Source organism: Bemisia tabaci, chromosome 8 (genome assembly GCF_918797505.1).
Source record: "Bemisia tabaci chromosome 8, PGI_BMITA_v3".
In the NCBI taxonomy this organism is placed as follows: domain Eukaryota; kingdom Metazoa; phylum Arthropoda; class Insecta; order Hemiptera; family Aleyrodidae; genus Bemisia; species Bemisia tabaci.
The window spans coordinates 36,511,106-36,530,134 of NC_092800.1; the positions used below are offsets into that span (position 1 = coordinate 36,511,106).

General features: G+C 39.6%; 1 protein-coding gene across 2 annotated transcripts in view; it reads right to left on the reverse strand.

Moving 5' to 3' along the window:
* Positions 1 to 19,029, reverse strand: part of LOC109038773 (gastrin/cholecystokinin type B receptor) — a 288,606-nt gene that overhangs the window by 90,549 nt on the left and 179,028 nt on the right. For both annotated transcript variants that reach the window (XM_019053962.2, XM_072303102.1), the window contains exons 3-4: positions 13,729 to 13,772; positions 8,958 to 8,995 (exon numbers count right to left, since the gene is read on the reverse strand). The gene's annotated coding sequence lies outside the window, so the exon portion shown is untranslated. The remainder of the gene's footprint in view (positions 1 to 8,957; positions 8,996 to 13,728; positions 13,773 to 19,029) is intronic.

The following is a 19,029-nucleotide window of genomic DNA, read 5'->3' on the forward strand; positions in this document are numbered from 1 at the left end:
CGCGAGTTGCATTGAAAACTGAATCACTTAGAATTGAACCATGCTCTAGTTCGGCGGATGTTAGGTTTATCTCTTGTCTACAACCCTCGCGTGGCCAAAGGTATGGAAGTCCATCAATTTTAATGCAATATCGAGGTAAGGTCGCCATTGTCTGATTTATAGTGTCCTTTGTGCTACGAGCATGACCCGTTTCCATTTCATGGTTCAGTTCATGATATTCTGATTGCGATAAAGTGTAAAAAATAAAGTCGAACAGCTCATCAACGTCGTTAAAATTGAAGATAATATTTTTCCTGTGATTAGTGAGCATCGAATCAGTCATTTTGCTGTGATGAGATATAGAAACCGTCTGAATTGCAGTTTCATGCATGTCTTGAATGAGCTGCTGAAATGACGGATCTGAATGCATTTCTACCGTGTAAAACATATTTAACTCGGTTCTGTTTACTATGTTCTGACAAACGGTGAGTGCTAAAGAATGTAGAGACTCCCACCTGTTTTCCATGGGTAGTTGAAGGCCGGAATTCCTCGAAACACTTGAGATAATCGGAGTAATGAATAGAAGAATCAAATGGAAAAACTTTCGTATCTTTTGAAAAAAAGAATTCATTGCGACACTCGTAAGTTGGGGAATTAAAGAGTTTAAATACGGAATAGAGAGAATGCAAACTTTGCACAAAATGAATTCAACCCGCTTTTAATTTCGGAAGAACAAGTTTATGCGATAATTTTCTTATTCTTACCCATGTCAAGACACTTTACAGCTCTGAACAGTCAGTTGAAATCGGTATAAAGTGCCGTAGGAAATAGTGATTTGTAGCTGTCCTTCCATGACCTAGAACTATCACTATTATGATAGAGAGCAGGAAAACCAAAATATTTGCTTTAATTTTAAGTTCCATCCGCCCCACTCGGGTCTTTCGGTTTTAGAATTCTACCGTGCTACGGAGAAACGCCGTATGAACCTTCACTATCGAGCTAAGGAAAAACGCCGTATGATCACATGAGAGTTGCCAAATATCCTTCGATAAAATGTTGATTCTTGAGGAGAGTCATGAATATTTTTCTTTGAATTCAGGAACTTTGAAAGAAATTGTTCATTGCGACACCTGAAAGTTTGAGAATTTGAAACTTTAGATACGAAATACAGTGAATGCAACTTTGCACAAAATGAATTCAACCCGCTTTTAATTTCGGAAAAACAAGTTCTTGCCGTAATTTTTTCTTATTGTCATTTTTATTATTTACCGATGTCAAAACACTTCACACCTCTGAACAGTCAGTTGAAGTCAGTATGAAGTGCCGCAGGAAATAGTGACATGTGGCTGTCCTTTCATGACCTAGAACCATCATTTTCATGATTTAATACAGGAAAACCAAAATATTTGCTTTAATTTCAACTTCCATCCACCCCACTCGGGTCTTTCGGTTTTAGAATTCTACCATGCTCAATAAGAAAAAACGCCGTATTAACCTTTAAACGTTGCCAAATATCCGGAAAAAACCGGGGCGTTATAAATTTACGGAAAAGTTGCGCTTTTTGAGCTGCGTATTTTTCCGTTTCTGGGATAATTTTACGCGTTTTTAATGCGCGCATCGTGTTCCACGCGACATTGAATTTTTGAAGGATGTGCTTGCGAGTTAAAATTTGTTCATGGTTTCGTGACTCATCACAAATTTCCGTTTTTATGGATACTTTGGCTTAAAATTTCGTCAAAACCCTTGCAAGCAAAAGAAGTACTGTCACTGTAAAAAAACAATAAAAAATAATTTTAAAAAAAATAAAAAAAGTTGGGATTCCGTCATTTCTAAGCGTCATGAGGTGCCTGGAGTCAAAAGAATCCAATTTTCACCGAGAGTGCAGATTTTCAACTCCATGCTTTGGTCAATATGACCCTAGGATTTGGTTGATGTATTTATAAGCCGCTTCTACGGCGCGCTGAGGCGCTCTGCGACGCCTACCCGCCACAGGAATCTGTCATGGTAGAGATCCTCCGGAAGCTGGCATCTCTCCATGTCTTCACGGATGCCCTCTACGCACCGTTTGGCTGGACGCCCTCTCCGTCACCTTTCTGGGGGGACCCACTGGGGATTTGGCTAATAAAACCCCAAAAAAATTAACCAAAAAACATTGACTGTTTGTTTGGTTACTTCCTATTCTACTTCCCATATTGACAAAAATTGTCGGTTACTTTTTCTTCCTGAGCAGCTAATATCTCTGCCGTGCTAAGGAAGAACGCCGTGTGAACGTTCGAGAGTTGACAAATTTACTCCGATAAAATGTTTATTTTTTGAAGAAAATAGTCGATATTTTTCTTTTAAATTTTAGGACTTTTTAGATCAAATTACAAGCAAAATTACTCGGGAAATTGGAAGAAAAATATTCACAAATTTTCTTAAAAATTAGCGATATGTCAAAGGAAATTTGGCAACGCCTAAAGGTTCATACGGCGTTTTTACTTAGCATGACAGATCTCTACCGCGTTACCGAAAAAAGCCGTAACGCTAAACTTTTTGACATCAAGTTTCCTTTAAAAGTCGTCTGATCCACTGCTTCACCGAAAAAAAAGAGGTGCTGTATAGTAACATCCTGGATGTTAAAAAAATGTGCGACAACTCTTGGATGTTGTCATTACCACTCTGGCTGTTAAAGTAACATCCTAGGATGTTACTTTTACATCCTATCATGCTACGTTAACCGCCAGAGTGTTAATGACGACATCCAAGAGTTGTCGTACATGTTTTTAACAACCGTGACATCCGGGAAGTTACTACAGCATCTTTTTTTGGGTGTTTAAATTTGGCTTTTAATTGGGTTACACTAGAGTCCCTTTATACCCAGAGTTAAGACAACTCACTTTTGGTTGGGCTGAAAGTGGCCTAAAAAAAAATCCAATTCTGATTGGTTCTCGCTCATGGAGGCCGAAACGAGTGCACCAAGATGGCAGTACCTCGAATGTGAACAAGAATAATGAAAATATTACCTAATTGTGGTTTATCAAGAGTAAATTGTTATTTCCATCGGTCCAAAATGAAAATAGATTAAGAAATTATTCACAAACCAATCTAATTTTCCTTTTAATTGATAAATTTGTTGATGTTGTTGTTTTTGTGTGACAGACATCGCAGGATTCCTGATCCTTATCCCTCAATATCGTTTGTTTGGGTGCACTCGTTTCGGCCTCCATTGCCAGCCACGGCCGGCTGCCAGTCAGCTGATAATCGAGTTGTCTTAACTCTGGGTATAAAGGGACTCTAGGTTACACCAAGCATGTGAGAGGTGGAGCCGCGAATTTTGTCGCCAAAATAGTCAACGCAGGAGCGCGGATCAGGCAGATCGAGGTTGACACAAATGCACTCGCCACGGACTGGCATTATCTTGTCAAAGGCGAAGTTAATGTCGTGAGCCTGATTGCACCTCTGAAGCTCGATCCTGGCATTTTGGAAAGCCACCCCGTTCTCAATTTCCCACGGCTGCTAAGACAACCGTGACAGAATCATGAATCCATTAAGAGGAAGGTAGGACGTTTTCGGGAGAAGAATATTCAAAAATTGACGTATTTCTGCCGAACGGAACTGTGTGCTTCATGACGTGAGCTCTGTTATGCATATCGACGGTGTAAGTCGGCAATCACATAACTCGATTTGGAACGTCGCAGACTTCCTATCACACTTCATTTTTTAGACGGAAAACTACTCAACGGCTATTCTTTAAAACTCCAGTGATTTTTCTTCTCTATGCGAAAAAAATTCTGCAAAAACTTCAAGGAATCATGTCAATTAGTTCTCCTCCAAAAAAATAACATAGAGGCGGAGATTTTCAGTCACCGCAAACGAGTTATGTGATTGCCGACTGACACCGTCGATGTATCCTTATGGGTCTCAGGGCTCATGTCTTGAGGCACATAGTTCCGTTTGGCAGAAACACGTCCAAACTATCATTGCTGCCTTGTAACTTCGCGATTGTAACTGTCAGATCGCGGTCAACATTTGTAAATCGCATCCTCGTGAGAAAATGGATCGCATTTATATGTAACAGAAAGAAACCGGTTCAATTACATTAAAAATCGTGTCTCTTCATCTTCATCTTAAGAAATGCAAAGAACTGTTAACATATTGCAATACGGAGCTACGATTTCTGGCTCATTTCAGAAACAACGGATATGTAATTAGTTTTCCTGTGTAGATAGTTGCTTTCATGGATGAGCCAGAAATGGTATAGTCCCTGATTGCAAAATGAAGTCCAAGTAGTAATAATTTTTCTGATACGCATTTCCGCAGTTTCACCATCGCACAGTGGATCAAGTCAATCAGAGAGGTCGAATACGATTTTTTAACTAAATCCGCAAATTTTGATGTTAAAATTGACGTTTGACATTCTAAACTTCAAGGGTGGGTCTTGTATAAAATTTCACGAGAAAACCAATGGAACCACTTTTGAAACCTCAAAATTTGGTACGGATGAGGTTGTAAGCTTTTAAAGTTTCCAAATTGTGTCCGATCTTTCCCACTGACACGATCCACTGCGCATCGTTGCGTTATCTCGATGAAAAACCTAAAACTGGTGAAAACCAGTCAGAAAATAGAACTAGGCTGCCACAGAATTTAAGACAGTTAAATTCCCTGACATTTCCCTGATTTCCCTCGACACATTTTCGTTATTTTCCCTGACATTTTCTTCATTTTCCCTGACATTTTCGTCATTTTCTCTAACACTTCCAGGTTTTCTCTGACATTTCAAAATTCCCTGACATCTCCCGATTTTCTCGGTCGTATTCCCTGATAACTGTGGCAATCCTGTAGAACCGACCTGGCGACACTCTCCTTTCTCAGATACTCAATCGGCGAATGGTGGATCGAGTCTATGAGAGAGGTCGGATATGAAATTTTTGACTAAAACTGCACATTTTTAAGTTTAAATCGTCACATTTTAAACTTTAAGGGGTGCCTTTAAGTAGAAAATTTCACGAGGAAACCAATGGAACCACTTTTAGAACCTCAAAGTTTTGTATAAACGGAGTTTATAAACGTTTAAAGTTTCCAAATTTTGTCCGACCTGTCCCATTGACTCGATCCACTGTGCGGCGTCACGTAAGTCCTAAAATATCGTCCCGAACGTTATCACCGCGCTCGGAGCGACGATTCGCCGCGCAAGTCATCAACGGGGGATCGTAATTAGTTCGTCAAAGGCGCAACAACAAATCAGGCGGAGTCTGTTAAGCGAAGCAAGAACCTGATAACCGCCCCGGAGCAAGGAGCAAGGAGAGTCCTCGACGGCGAGGGGCGGGGAGGGGGTGGTTTGGACCATTTATTTACAGGCATCGGCTCGTTCGAGAGAATTGATTATCTTCTCGACAACTGTCGAGCGGTTAAAAATTTATCGGCCAGCGACGTATCCGCGCCGCGCGCTCGAATTTATCAAGAGCCCGATCCGTCTTTCGTCTTGAGTCCTTTCATTACTGAGACTTTATCGCTCCTTTGTCGACTGACCTGCGGCTGATTATTGAAAGTGATAGACATAGCTATAGACAAAGAGGACATAAAGAGTGCGGAACGATCTTGTTGGTTGGAACGAGCGGTTGTTACAGACTGAGGGGGAAGATTTGAAATGACCAACGGTAACTTGTCGGTTGCCGTTAGTTATACACTGGAAAAAAAAACACATTGGATCTAGAGTCCAGACTCTTAAAAACATCAACAAGAATAAGTACTCTTGATTCAATCAGAATCTTGCTTAAATCAAGAACCAGGCCTCTTAATTTAAGCGGATTTCGTTTTGATTCAAGCAAAAATCCGATTGAAGAAAGAGTATTTTTTCTTGTCAATGTTTTCAAGAGTCTAGACTCTAGATTCAATGTGTTTTTTTTTTTCCAGTGTAGTCTCTATCCATTACCACCTATGTCCGTTGCAGCCACCCGCTGTCACCGATGGGATCGCTCCACTTGCCCTATGTCATCTCTGTCTATCGCTTTGTCTATCGATTTCAATAATCAGCCCGTAGGGTCGACGAAGCTTCATCTTATCGGCAAGGTCGTTCGAAGAGCTGCCGATCGATTTTCAACAATCGAACCTCAGTGGGCTGATCAATTTCGCGGCTGAAAATGAACCTGAAACCGCTATAGGAACGTCCTACCATTTTTATTATTTTTAAAAAAATGTCCTTATATTTCTGGTTTTTATTCTCTTATGTTACGCCAGTAATCAACACAATTTTTTATGATTCACAACGCCACACTAAGTTTAACGGACACACAAAAAAATGCTCGCTTTGTAGTGCATCTTTCATTTAGAAAAACTGCGAACTATACTTCTGGTTTTTATTCTCTTATGTTACGCCTGTAATCAACATAATTTCTTATGATTTACGACGCCACACTAAGTTTGACGGACACACAAAAAAGTGCTCGCTTTGCAGTGCATCTTTCATTTAGAAAAACTGCGAACTATACTTCTGGTTATTATTCTCTTATGTTACGCCTGTAATCAACATAATCTTTTATGATTTACAACGCCACACTAAGTTTGACGGACACACAAAAAAGTGCTCGCTTTGTGCTTGCATCTTTCATTTAGAAAAATTGCGAACTATGCGGAAGCAATGCGAGAAAAGCGCAACCCTATTTCCCCTCGCTTGCACCCATCTTTGAACAAATATCTCTTTATCGGTGTCATGCATACAAACACACACGATCAAAACTTCTCTCACTGCAGGGCGCCTGAACAAAGAGAGCCGAGGAATTTTCGTAACAATCTGGGGGCGGTGACTGTGTTTTTTCCTCTCTTTCATTTACGGACGGATTTCCCGGACGTAGCACTTCGCCGGAAGTTACGTGTTTCCTCCCGAACTTCCTGTCAGAATGAAATTTGCGTGTTTCTCTCCGATGTTATCCCGGTCGGAAAGTTTTTATTCCGTCCTTCCGCAATCTCTATTTTCCGCGCCGGATTTTACGGCTGAAAGAAGTGAGCATTTCGCAGAAGCGGATGCAGCAATTTGTCAACGCCGGGTTTCGGTTTCCTCCATTTAAACCTATGTTAAATAATCGATTCTTGTCGGAGCACCTGGCCTCTTCAAGAATCGATAAATATCCACAGGTTTAAAAGGAGAAAACAATGTTTCCAATGGACCACTAGACAAGGTACGAATTTAAGCAATCTGATACATGTATCTTAACCAGAATTTTACGTAGAACACGATTCGCGCAACGAAAATTACTGAAACTAACTCCTAAAGAAGATATTCATGTTTTTATTTCCCATTGGTTACGAGGAATTTGAACTGCCCGCTCACCAGAAACTCAAAGCTCTACATAAGTCAAATTGCGCGCTACAACGGTTTCAGCAAGCTTCTCAATCGAGCAATGTTCATTTCCCACCACGTGTTGTTCAAACTATTAGCAATTTGCTATAGCTGAGCCAAAGCGTCAAGATTGAGGTTGCCAGATTTTTATACCGCAGGGACTATCATGATATTGTTTAGCGCGCGATGAGAATCACGTAGAGCATTGAGTTTTCATGAGCGGGTGGTTTGAATTCACGCATGAAGATTCATTAAATATCTTCGCAAGGAGTTAATTTCGGCAATTTTAATCGTGCGCATCGTGTTCTACGTGAAATTTTAGTTAAGAAACATGTATCAGAATGCTGAAATTCGTACCTTGTCTAATGGTCCATTTGTTGGATCCGCCAGTGTCATTTTGGGCCTTTATATTGAGGACTCCGACAAATGAAAGATGACATAAGGATGAGAGTAGCATTTTTTTGATTTCCAGAAAAATGTGTTTAAACGTGAGAGAAAAATGAAATCGATTCGACGCCACTGACAAGAATCAGCCGAATTTCATTTCACGTTGCATACTTCTTTCTCATATCTCATAATTTTAACAGGAAACTAAAAGTCATGACGCCTTGAAACTTTCTGTAATTGTACCCTAAGATTGAGAAGAATATAACGTCACCTTCCGACCAAATTATCACAAACGCCATGCGACGTTTCAAAATTTCGCATTTTATTTTTTTACTAAGAAATTGTTGGTTGAAGCTGTCCCAAAATACGCTTAAATTTCCTTTATGCTGCAGACAAAAGTCAGTGAAATTTTTAAACAGATTCAACCAACAATTTTTCTGTAAAAAAATAAGGTGGCGGCGGAAATTTTGAAACGTCGCATGGCGCTTATGATACTTTGGCCGGAAGGTGACGAAAGTACTCACGGAATTCTACATCAGAATGAAAGAGCAAAAATGGACGTATTTCTGCCGAACGGAGCTATGTCTCGTAAGACATGAGCCCTGAGACCCAAAAGAATGTATGAATAACAGGGCTCATGTCATAATGCACATAGTTCTGTTTGACAGAAATACGTCCAAATTAGCAAGCACTCTGATGTATTTAGGCTAATGCTAAAGTGGGCTGAAAATTGAGTCATTGATACCAATTTTTGGCTATAGTTTTGTTCAAAATTACTGATACCCTATCCTCTCTAAAACATCATTAATATCGTTCAATTGTCGATACCAGTTGCTTCAAGTACAATTTTCGACCTCTTTCTTCCTCATGACGTACCTATTTTATATATTCAGATATTCACGTAACAATTTACACTGTACAGTGCCCACTTTTCCTAATTCTGAGTGTTTAAGTAACAAAAGGCCAGGAAATTTTATATTTAATTCCATAATTTTGCGAATTTTCTTCCTTTAAAAATTCCAAATTTGTGAATTACGAGCATGTTGATGTACTTTATTCTTTGTTTAGTCATGATAACTAAATTTCCGACACTGACGGTAACGAATATGGTTCAGAATAGCGGTCGTTACGAATATAAAGCAAAAATTTGAACAAGGACTTCTAGCAGCCGTAAATCCAAACTGCTATGAGAGATTAGTTTGAAAGCCAGTAATAATCCCCAATGTGTGAACTACAGAAACTACAAAATATTTTACTAATTTTGATAATTTACCTTGGAATTGAACAGCCTTCTTCTCTCTTCTCCTGGATCTGGAAAAATAAAAAGTGAGATAGCATGTATTAGTTTCTTTAATGGAAAATATTAATCTAATAGGCATGAATCAACCATGCTTGGTGGATCATGCTAGACGTCTCATTCAACTGTTTCTCAGGAGTCTACATCCCTAAATTTAGAAAGGTCTTTAATGGATGTCTACCGAATAAAAAAGCCAACATACAGACATTGATCACAAATTTCTAATATTACATTTCCGATTTTAGCTTTATCAATAAAAGGAACAATGTTTTCAACTATCACTTCCCAAATGCAAACTCACTTGGATACTTTCGTAGGCGCCAAGATAGCATTTTAGGCCACCTCCGCCATCTTGGATTTTTGAATTTTGAACTGAGTTGAAATTTAAGTTCCCCGTTAGAAAGTGTCACCATATACCAAGTTTCACAAAAATCGATCAAACAAGAGCCGAGATAGCATTCCAGGTCACATTTCCCGTTTTGGATTTTCGAATTATGAAAATCTGAGTTAAAATTCAAGTTTCCCGACAGTAAATACCCCTGAACACCAAGTTTTCGAAAATCGATCGATCAGGAGTCGCTTATCATGGGGTCAAAATAACTCAACACCGTGATAAACGACACCAGCTAGTTTACAAACGTCAAAGCGCCTTCAATTGCGTTTGATACTGTGCAATACATCTGTGGTGGAATAGTTGCTCAGAGCGCCTTCAGCAGTGTCGCTTCGATTTGAAGGTATGGTGACTGGTGGCGGACGGAAGATAAGGATTGCCGCTGAAATTACGCACTAGCATTGCACATTTTCTCATCGCCGACGGTGAGGTTAAAAACATGCATACCTCAATTTCCGACGTTGCAAATTTTTCACTGCCTATTTCATGAAAGAAAACTAGCAAGAGCTACCATCCACAATGCAGTGTTCTTATGAGCGGATGGGAAATAATTCATATCTAATCAACTAATGCATGAAATTTGTTGAAATTTTGACAACGTATTTATCATATATTCCCTTCCACTACAGTCAATATTATCCAAAGTTCTAAAAATGATTCAATACAGCGTTGCAAAATTTTACTGATTGTGTCGTTGTTTTCGCACTTAATCTAACGTCATAAATATATCATTTTTGAGAAGAAAACGTTAGAGTCATCCTTAGATCTCAACAATTAATGCTTACACGGTTACTTGACCCTCCAATGATATTGAAATACAGAGTTGCCAATTAGTCATTGGCCCAATGATTAAAATGTAAATATTTACACAAGCTAACTTAAAAAATCGGCCGTATAAGTACAAAGATAAACATTGCAAGGTTTAATTCTCACCCCTAAGTCTAATAAGGAAGGCTCGTCCTTCCTTCATTTCCGAATTTCGATGTTGCATCAATATTACGTAGAACTTAGATACGAACCTGGTGACTAGGGTTAGATTAGTCGATGGAACACGGAATCTACTATGAGTATTATAAAAGATTTTTTTTTCTATTATTTATTGTAAAACTATCACTGAGGATATCATATGCATTTTTCATTGTACTAAAATACGTAGGTTAATTTGACGACAGAGTAATCAATATTTAGTTCTAAGGGAGTGACCGAGGTCACTTTTACAAGGGAGCAACTACTCCCAGCTCGGGGTTAACCCGAAGACATGTTAACGAACCACAGAAGCAAGCTCCCATGGCTTCGTTCTCTTTAGTCGTCTTAGCTCGTTAGAGTCATCCAAAAGTGCTATTGCCTTTGTATTGAGGTGGAATGAAGACGCTTCTCGTACCCTGTGGCTACTCTAGAAATAAATTCTTTAACCGTCTCCATTCCCAGATCCCCGTGTATGTCGCTGTTTCGTTCGTACCATCTAGCGGATACAATTTTCCTAAGAATTTTGTTTTGCAGTGTCTGTAACCTCTTAATATTTGAGGATGCAGCGCATCCTCAAATCTGTGCACTATAAGCCCAGGTTGGGCGAATAATCTGTTTATAAATGAGTAATTTGTTGTAATTATTTAATGTAAAATTATTGCCTAGTAGCCAATAAAGTTTATTAAATGTATGGTTACATTCTTTTCTTTTCATTTTTATGTGGGGTTTCCATTTCGATTTTGTATCGAGCGTTAGCACTGAGTATTTAGCTGTCTCTGAAATTGATATGAGGGATTATAAAAGATACGATCCTTTTTTCGTGGAAAACATCTTTCAAGGTGAAGGAGAACTTTCATCATAGTGTAAAATAGCCGCTACTCGATTCACACGAGTGTGCTCTACCCGGAACAAAACACCTTCTCTGGCATTCCATCTCATACTTCCGCGAGACAAACAGAGGAGTTATGACAGCCGCAACGAACGCGGTGGTTTGAGGGGTGGTGGACTTTAATCTATGACTACCACCTGCTTCCACCGACAGGGTCCCTCCATTTTCCCATTGTCTTCTTTGTCTAGACAAAAAAAAACCTCTTGGTTCAAGAGTGCAGTTACTTGTCGCCGGATTCAAGAGTCTGGACTCATGTTTCAAGCGGATTTTCAATTGAATCAATGCAAAATCCGCTTGAAACAAGAGTTCAAGACTCTTAAATCCAACGACAAGAAACTGCACTCTTAAGTCAATGCACCGCGGCATTGGTCCAAGAGGTTTTTTTTACCAGTGACTATCACTTTCCATGTCGATCAATTTAAGAAATCAGAATGGAATAAATGGAATTCGGCTCTCATACCTAACGGAACTGATTACTCGATAAGTGCATTGAATTATATTATCCGAATGTTGATGGGAACTCAATTTCGAAAATTTGGTCGTTAATATGGTATCTTCAATAACAAGGCAGCATACTCAGCATAGGCAAGTATCGAAAGTATAGTCAACCAAAGCCAAACTTGACTCGAGGATGATCTGAACACCTGGATACAACTATTCGTGCTTAGTGGACGTCCATAATGCATATACGAAAAATTGAAGGCGCTTCAGTTTATCTTATCACTGCAAAAATACTTGACTTTTAGAGGCAACTCGATTTCGAAAATCTGCGACAATCTTTGTATTTTGCAAGAGGGGCGAATTTTGCTTTAATAGTGAGACCATTCAGTTGATTTAAAATGGTTCGATGAAATTAAAAAGAAAATTAGGTTCCTTTATTCCTCCATTCCGTAACACAGTGCTAAAGAAAAACGTCGTGAACTTCCCAAAGTCGCAAAATTTCCCCTCTTAAAATACTGATTTTTGAGACAGTTAATGAATATATTTCCACTTAAAATTTTCTGATATTGTAGATTACATTGCAAAGAAAATTCCTAGGAAATTGGACGGAGAATTTTTAAATGTTTTCCAGAAAATTCGTATTTTACCAAAAGAAATAGGGCAACACACGAAAGTTCATACGGCGTTCTTCCTTAGCATGGTAGTAGTACCTACTCCGTGCGTTTTGGGGGCGTTTTATCGCAGGCACACGGCACAGCGTGGCAACGTCGCTCGGGTAGATGAATGCACCGAGCGACTGTCTACGGCAACTTGACATGAGATGTGCTTGTATTAAATTTATCGCGTTTTCGCGATTGCTCCGAAACGGAGCAGCGCGGAGGAAACAAAAGCGCAAATTGCGTATGACGCCCGCAGAACATGATTTCGTCAACCCGTCTCTCTCTCCACGCATTGGCACTCCTCTCACTCCCTCTCTTGAATATGTGCATGCTATTAAGCTATAAAATAGGATTAAAGAGGAGATTAACGGAAGAAACACTCAACAGTTCATTGTTTTCTACTAAAAAAATTAGTCAATACTTTGGAAACTGTCTGTAATGAAGCTACAGCCACACGAAAGGGATTGGAGAACTGGGAATGGCATAACAAATTAGGAATAAAATTTTCGTTGTTGCCGCCATATTTAGAAAATGAAACTCCCTGACATTTCCCCGATTTCCCTGAAAATTGAGGATAAACCATACGATCAAAAAGACGTAATTTGGAATAGTTTCCAGGTGAAATTCGTTGTTAGGTTGGACGTTAAATCCATTCTAGAAAGCGAATAAAAGTAAATTAACAATTTTTCCCTGACACTTTCGACATTTTCCCTCACATTTCTAGCTTTTCCCTGACTTTTAGAAATTCTCTGACATTTTTCGGTTTTCCTGGTATTTCCTGACTAGGGCAACCCTGAATTTTTAGTCAGTTTCCTTGTCAAAGTGGAAGAAAATGCATTTTGAAATGTGTCATTAAGAAACGTGCTTCATCCCTTACTCATTAATTTTTTTTTTAAACATCTGCGAATATTCATGAGAAATCAGACCTACATTCACGGAAAGGAAATTTTTAAAGCGTAATGTATGTCAAATTCAGTTGAAGGATAGGATTTTGAGCTTTCAACGGGAAACTCTCTGGTATCCTAGCGGATAAATTGTGAATGGGCTCGTTCAATTTTGAAGCAACAGAGTGGCGTTCAGCTAAAGCGTTCGTCTGCACCCAGATATCATTGACTTGATCATGCATTTTTGTGCACTGATGTCTCTCCCCGTGAACAGTCAAAAATTTACAAATAATAGGAATATCATTTTGAATTTTCTCATTGTATTTTATTTATTCATAATAAAAAACCAAAAATATTCCGAAAGCTCCTCTTACATTTGTAATATTCATAAAAGTAGATACGGCTTCGATTTCGGATGGATAGTAATAAATACATATATTTGCTGGAAAAAATACAAAATCAATTTAATGAACCAAGATCTACGTGAGACCAATAAATGCACGCAGAGGATACTTACTATTGTTTCACGCATCACATTTCGGTATTTCGGTCTGGTATATCCTGAAACAGAGGGAAAGAACAGATGGAAGTTAGAAGCAATGATTAACTTTATTTATACTATATGTAAAACAGGGCTTACGTAGGAATCGAGATACACCCTTACGTAAGAGGGGCGGCTGAAACGTCATCGATTACACTTGAGGCCCTCTGATTGGTCACTGGCGTGATTCCGAGTCTTCAGTTACCATTCAGTTTGTTCGTAATTTGACCGTGTAACTGGGGCCTTGCGACTGTTTCCCCACAATTCATTGCTGCAGTGTTCATTGCTGTCCGTGTGATAATTCCTTTCAACTCGCCACTTCTCTGACGTAAGGGCATATTTTGATTTCCGCATGAGCCCCAGAAAGCGTAGCTTTATATGTATATCACGTCGTACTCCATCATGCACATCTCATTTTGCGTATGATAGAATTGAACAAGCATCCAAGTTCAAATATTAGTCTACACATCATTTTCGCAAGACCAAATCTAGTAGCTTTTACAGCAACAGTTTTGGTTTAGTTACCACTAAACCAATCCTATTTTATATCATTGTCTTTTACAGTCCTTAAAAACCGATGGAAATAGATGTTCCTTGGCAGCGTATTTGTGCACGATATTGCTAGGCACCAACATAGATCGACGAGCTGGTTGCATTTTGATGTTTATGAAGGGGACATACACATGCTTAGTCCGTCACCACTTCCCCTTCCCCTGTTCACCCACACAGACGCGCCACTAGCGAGCCAAGGAGCGCCGATGAAATCATGTCCCCTATCTTTGAGAAAAGTTCTATTATATTATATGATAGAACTTATCTCATATATATGATTCATATATAAACTTCTAGCGGCGGGGAGAGGATTGTAATTGCACTCTGATTTAACTTCGCGGTGCTTCGAATTTGCGTTACTCCAAATCTTGTGCTGTCTCATACTCGCGAAGAACCAAATGAATTTGTTGAAAACCGATGTTGTCAAGACTCCAATGTGATTAACTCTATTCCATTTCATGAACCCGAAGTCGTGTGATGGGTGATGAGCGCTAGACGTTGCCTGGAGGTTGTTCAAAAGCAGTAGCGTGGCGTACTTTGCGATAAATCGATTGATCTCCCGTTTAGGGCTCTAAAGACTACAACATTTTTTGAAACATTTTGTTAATACCTAAGATATTTTTTAAACCAGAGCTACTGATAGAAGTTTTGGGATACCCTAAATCATACAAATAAGTCGTTGGATCTTAAAGTGATTCGATGGACGCCATATTTTGCGTCAGAACGGCATGCGATAGATCGCATCAATTGGCTCCATTTTTTTCAGCTATTCGTCTTTTTTCTCAAATTTTGAGATCGCAATTCTGTTGTCAGGAGACTAAAGCACTCACTTACCAATTTTAACAAAGAAATTCAACGTAATAAAGGCGTGGTTTTTTCAGAGAGAAAACATCGCATTCGATACTGATATCGAAACTGCGCTCGAATGCGATATTTTCTCTCTAAAAAAACCACGCCTTTGTTACGTTGAATTTCTTTGTTAAAATTGGCAAGTGAGTGCTTTAGTCTCCTGACAACAGAATTGCGATCTCAAAATTGGAGAAAACTGACGAGTAGCTGAAAAAACGGAACCAATGGATACGATATATCGCATCCATTTATCGCATCCCTTTCTGACCCAAAATATGGCGTCCATTGAATCACCTTAAAGATCAGGACTGCATTCCAACAGCGTCTTTCATCTTGCGACGAACGGGAAAGTTTGCATTACTTTCGAAAATCTTGGAGAAATTCAGAAAACAGGAGCAAGCGTTCTGATACAATATCGTCTCTGAATCTCTGGCGACTTCCCCCGGGGTTCGTCGAAAACCGATCGAAACAAAGAGTTGGAATAAGTTGCCAGCGACACACAGTGGATCGAGTCAATGGAAAGGTCGGATAAAATTTAGAAATTTTAGACGCTCGTACTCCGCTCATACAGAATGGAGATGTTGCATGTGTGAGGTTTTATCTTACTGATAATTATGGGGTTAATATATTGATTTATTTTGCGAGGAAAGCTCCGCATATTAATGGATGCCTGTCATTCTTGATACGTTCAAACGCCATCAATTTTATATGATACTGTGCAACACCTCTGCTGCGAAATAGTTGTTTGAAGCGCGGTGGCACGCTGCAGCGCGGTGGGCGAGTACGACCAGCGTGACTCGCGCACTGGCGCCTACAAACCTAACTGGGATACTTCACGCAATGCGCAATGCGTGAAGTATCCCAGTTAGGTTTGTAGGCGCCGGTGCGCGTATCGCGCTTGCCGCACGCTTCTTCCCTCGGTGTTTGGCTCTAATACTTAGACTCGCGGAGTTTTCGTGCCGAGTGGTACCGCGACAGCGTTGCCGCTTCTAATTTGAACGTGGCATTTTTAATGAATAGCTTTGAAAACCGATAATGGAGATGTTCCATGTGCAAGGGATTTGCGATTGGACCATTGATTCTTATGTAAAAGTTCTCGAGAAACACGATGGTGCCACTGGTTTTCTCTGAAATCATCTGCCAAGCTCAAAAAAGGCTCTCAACTTGAGGCCAAAATGGAGGGGATATCCCACCTTACCCTGAGAGTCCACCTCTACGTCAAAACAAACTCTCCATGCAAAGATAGGGAGCAAATACATTAGCAGGGTTGCCGTGTTTTCAGTTTTGGAGTCCCCAAATAGAGTGGCAACCATGCTAATGTATTTGCTCCCTATCTATGTATAGAGAGTTTGTTTTGATGTAGAGGTGGACTCTCAGGATAGCGTGGGATATCCCCTCCATTTTGGCCTCAACTTCAGAGCTTTTTTTGAGCTTGGGAATTGATTTCAGAGAAAACCCGGGGCACCATCGTGATTCTCGCGAACTTTTACATATAAATCAACTGTCAAATCGCAAATTCCTTACACATGCAACATCTCTATTTGAGGTTTTAAAAGTGGTTCCATTAGTTTCCTCGTGAAATTTTCTCAAAGAGGCACCCCTTGAAATTTAAAATGTGACGAAATAAACCTCACAATTTACAGTTTCAGTTATGGAAAAGTTTCACGTCCGACCTTTCCGATCGACTCGATCCACTGTGCGACATCGGTCCCCTGTGTTTTTTGAATGTTCCGAAAAGCAACAGGTTGATTGGTTTTGCGGGATTCTTTCCTCGAGACGTAGAACTTGACACATACCCGCAGACACACACACGCAGAATGCGGAACACTCACGTCCATCCGCGTCCATAAATGTTGAATGTAAAACGAGAATTTCTCCAGGGAGCGCATAACTGGGACATTGATTCGATCGAATCGACGAGGCACTTAACCAACAAGGACTCATTCAACTTTCATAAAAGTGATTAGGTGTCGCCCTCGATTTTCAGCTGTTACGCATTTCACTAAAAACATATAAAACATGAAGGATCAAAAGGGAGCAAGTCCGTTTTCCGACAAATGAAGAATAGTAAATAGTAGCACCACTAAATAATACTATTTTAATTGCATTCGCACAGATAAAAAATAAGTAACGAAAATTAAAATACGTGGAAGTGAGGGCATCTTTCAGTGGCGTGGCGTGCTTTGCGATAAATCGATTGATTTGCCATTTAGACTGAGTCAAGCAGAAAGGAGCCAACCCCATTTTGGGAAACATTGAGTTATGAGTGGGTTTGAACTCATCCACTGCTTTACTATCTATTGCCAAAAATTCAAAGTTTTTGTTGGAGCAAATTTGGCAGAAATTGAACTTAGAGTTTATCTTTTACATTGAGTCTTATGCAGGAGCCAAACTTTAAACCTCTTTTTCTCGGTTCGATCCCGATGTGACTTGGTTCCTTTTTGTTTAACTCCGTCCATTTAAACGTAATGAAAAGGATCGATAGACAGGGTGTTCGCAGCGAACACCTTAATAATCGATTTTTTACCATAGCTTCAAATGGAGAAATATCGATAATCGATCATTCACGCCTCGCCACTGTAAAAAGTCCTCCCTTCCACGTATTTTAATTTTCGTTTTGCCCCAAAAATTTTAAAGAATTATCAATTGGACTAGATTTAGCAATTCGAAACTATAATTTATGGCTCATCTGAAAAAACTATTGTGTGCATAGGGAAACTAATGGTACATAAGTTGTTTCTAAACTGAACCATAAGTGATAAACCATAAATGATAGTTCCTAATTGCAAAATGTAGTCTAATTAATTCACTAAAACTTATAGAATGAACTCACGCAAATATTCTTTTCGAATATTTTTCTGCTAATTTTTCAGAAAAGTTCACCTACAATCAATTAATCTGGAGTATTTGAACATTTCGTAGGCGATAAAATAAGTGACGGGATCTGTGAGAAAGGACCTTAGCTTACGGAAAAATTGTCCTTAACCTTTTTTCAAAACTAAATACAATGTTTCTGCAACCCGCAACTTCAGGACTCATATTTTCTTCAATTGTTAAGCTCTCGGGGTTAAACTTGCGCCAAAATTCCACGATATTCTTCCTCAATGCATTTACAAAAAGGTAAGGCAAAATTTTTTCGGAGGATAAGCCCCTTTTCACACATCCGGTCACAATGTATTCTTTTGAAAAACATTTGGCAACGCTCGAATGCTCATACGAGGTTTTTTCCTCAACACGGCAATATCATAGTACGGCATCTGGTTTATTCAGACTCCTTTCAACCGGGCTTAAAAATGCATTGATTCGTACAAATATGAAGTCAGGTGAGGAAATCGCACCTGTTTCGAGGAGAAAAGAGGGCTTATGACACTCAATCGAAGAGCCTTCGAAAAAGAGGGACGAGTTCCTGGAAAATAAACCCACGCATCATTCGCTTTGACGGAAAAAATGAAGTGGCGCTGAGTCGGCAGAAAAGCGTCAATTTTGCATTTTCACAGGTGAGACATATTTCTTCCAGGGAAAGCTCAGAAGGATCACTCGAAGGCCTCGGCGAGGAACTCATCGAGATCGAAGTGCCACCGCCAAGAAGCTTTGAAAGAGCGCCTTCATGTCTTTGGTTATGTGATACGTCCTACGTGGGAGTTAAAATATTCCATCTACTCATGAAATGGATCTGTTGCTTGCAAGGGAGACAGCCGATTGAGATGCGACTCCTCATAGGTAAAATCACGATGAGCACATCAAAATTGACTTAAATACGCTCTGAAACGCATAATTAGTGTGGTCCGTGTCATGAATTTTCAACTTTATTGCTAAAGTGGGCACTTTCATTTTCATCGACGGCAATCAGACGTTTATTCAGAGACAAATTTATGA